This window comes from Lactuca virosa, chromosome 9, assembly GCF_052849685.1.
Source record: "Lactuca virosa cultivar CGN04683 chromosome 9, Lactuca_virosa_CGN04683_v6, whole genome shotgun sequence".
NCBI classification, from domain to species: domain Eukaryota; kingdom Viridiplantae; phylum Streptophyta; class Magnoliopsida; order Asterales; family Asteraceae; genus Lactuca; species Lactuca virosa.
This window is the reverse complement of record NC_136434.1, coordinates 19,397,038-19,399,696: the sequence shown is the minus strand read 5'-3', so window position 1 is coordinate 19,399,696 and position 2,659 is coordinate 19,397,038. Positions and strand designations below refer to the sequence as shown.

The 2,659-nt window shown below is 40.1% G+C and overlaps 1 non-coding gene across 1 annotated transcript; it reads left to right on the top strand.

Annotated features, from left to right (window-relative positions):
- The first annotated feature begins 2,552 nt into the window (after positions 1-2,552).
- On the top strand, positions 2,553-2,659 carry LOC145141617 (small nucleolar RNA R71). The gene has a single exon (XR_013722810.1). It is a non-coding gene; the product is annotated as a small nucleolar RNA R71 (small nucleolar RNA).

Below are 2,659 nucleotides of genomic sequence, written 5' to 3'. Positions count from 1 at the left end.
AGCGCTTCTTTTTTAGGAGTCGTTACCTGGACTCCTTCCCGCTCTACATTTCTTCGTTTTCCTTCATCGGGAATTCATGCTTAATCTTTTGTTGTTTATACTTTGTCTTGTAAGCGTGTATCTTTCTCTTATATGCCCGTCGCAATTCTTCTTTCCTTTTCCTTGTGGCATCTTCTTCAATTGCATACTTGATCCATCTCCCAACCTTCTTCTTCTTCATCCTGTTCTTTGGACCCATCCTTTGTACTTCTTCTTTGTCAATCTCGATTTCCCGTACAGTTGCCACTTCATCATCACTTGATATTAAGGATTCTTCCTTACTTTCGTCACCCACTAAAGAATCCGGTGGTTCAAATGTAAATACTTCATAATTAGTAGAAACTCGAGCTCGAGGTTTGGTTCTTTTGATTGTAGTTGACTCGATCTCTTGATTATCCATGTGTGACTCAATGGATGAGTTATTCATATCATCATTCCAAACCTTTGCATTCTCCTTTTCTCCCAAACTTACCCTCTTGTCAAGTTGAATTGCTTCTTTTTTTATCATCGTGTCAAGGTAAGCCAATTGTGCGTGTTGGAAGTTAAAATTTTCAACAATTTCAGTCTCTTCTATTGGACTTTCCAAAGGATCAGGAAAAGTGTGCATGTCAAGGCCAGGAAGGGAACCTGTAAGTAGCAGGATAAGATCTTCATCATTTTTGAAGTTCTCGATTGGACTCGTCGAGTCAGTCGATGCTACTCGGCGAGTCGATGAGGTTTCCACAATTTTTATTGTTTCTTTTGAATCAGCTTCCTCTAGCAACCTTTCTATCTCCTTTAAATCTTTTCCCGCATCGAAATTCCCTCCAGAAGGTAATAGAAATTGATTTGGATTTTCTTCTTGTAAAAGCGCAAGCTCTCTTTCTAACACTTCATCATCAAAATCTATTGAGGAAACTTTTCCGTCTTTTATCCTTTCATTCTTTTTCTCTTGTTCTGCTTTAAACACCACTGAATCATTCCCCACCCTTAGTGTTAGTGTAGATTCGCACACATCGACTAATGCACAAGCGGTATTCAAAAATGGTCTCCCAAGAATGATTGGAACTTTAGGGTCTTCTTCCATGTCAAGCACTACAAAGTCCACGGGGAACACAAAATTATCGACTTTGATGAGAAGATCTTCGCACACTCCTTTTGGATGTATTATTGTCTTATCGGCTAGATGGATCTTCATATGAATTGGCTTTGGCTCCGGCAAATTTAGCTTTTTGAAGAAAGAATATGGCATTAGATTAATACTTGCACCCGAATCGGTCAACGCATGAGTAGCAATTATGTTCCCAAATTGACAAGGTATGGAGATGCTTCCCGGATCACCCCTCTTTTCTGGCAGTTCATTCAGCAATACTTCAGCAACTTCTTCCATATTTTGTCTAGTAGTAAAAAGGTTTTTAAGCAAAGTTGCATACTTAGGTGTTTGAAGTATCGTTTCAACAAATGGAATGTTCACTTGGAGGGTCCTCACTTGCTCCATAAATCTTCTATACCGTCGATTCTGCTCATCTGGTATGGCTCGGATCGAAAATGGCAAAGGGGGCCTGTAAGGTTTCAAAAGAGAATAATTTTTCTCATCAGACCTCGGACTCGTCGAGTCCATGATGCCGACTCGGCGAGTCAAGTCGGGTTTGCTCGATTTCCATTCAATTGTCTCTTTTGTTTTCACCTTACTGGGTTTCTTCTGAATAGAGGTCAGAGGAGTGAAAATTTTGTCAGAATGAGTGGTTATCACATTTAGATGCGCCATTTTTGGATTTTGTTCGGTATTGCTAGGAAGTTCACCGAGTGTTCTTTGATTGATTTGTTGTGCAAGCTGACCTATCTGTTTTTCAATGTTATGAATGGAGGCTTGATGATTCCTAAGCAAATTTTGTTGATCTTTCATCATAGCTTGATGATCTTTAAGCATTATTCGTTGCTCCTTCAATTCATTGTCGGTATCATTGTGCCTCTTCTCGGACGCAGCTACAAACCTTGTGAAAATTTCCTCCAAATCAGCTTTCTTTTCCATAACCGGTTCATCCTTTTGATAGAAACCCCTTTCTTTTTGCTTGTATTTCTCCTCCTTTGCCTTTTTGTACTCATCATACAGGAGCCATTCCTTCTTGGGTTTTCGCCAATTATCATCAAATCTATCACCACTTGAATAGCAAACTTGTGCTTTCCGATTCCCATTTTCGTCCAGATCACAATCTTTAGTGAGGTGAGGTCCTCTACAATTCTCACATCCTACCCGGATAGCGTGGATGGATTGGTCCATCTTAGTCATTCTCCGATCTAAACTTTCTAGTTTAGCCATTATTGCCGCCATGCTATCGTTAACAGTGTTTACCACCCCCCGACTTACTTCATGCCTTGGATTATGATATTCTCTAGAGTGTTTAGAGAATTCCTTAATTAATTCCTTTATCACCGGGGGTGGCTTTTTTGTAAGAGGTCCTTGCGAGTCAAGAAGCTGCCTTGTAGTCACATTTACTCCATCATAAAAAATGGATACTTCTTGTTGGCTATTAAGATCGTGATGTGGGCAATTCCTTAGTAAGCCCTTGTATCTCTCCCACGCCTCGTATAAGGACTCTCCAGCTTGTTGTTCGAAGTTGGTAATGGCTTTCTTCAATTT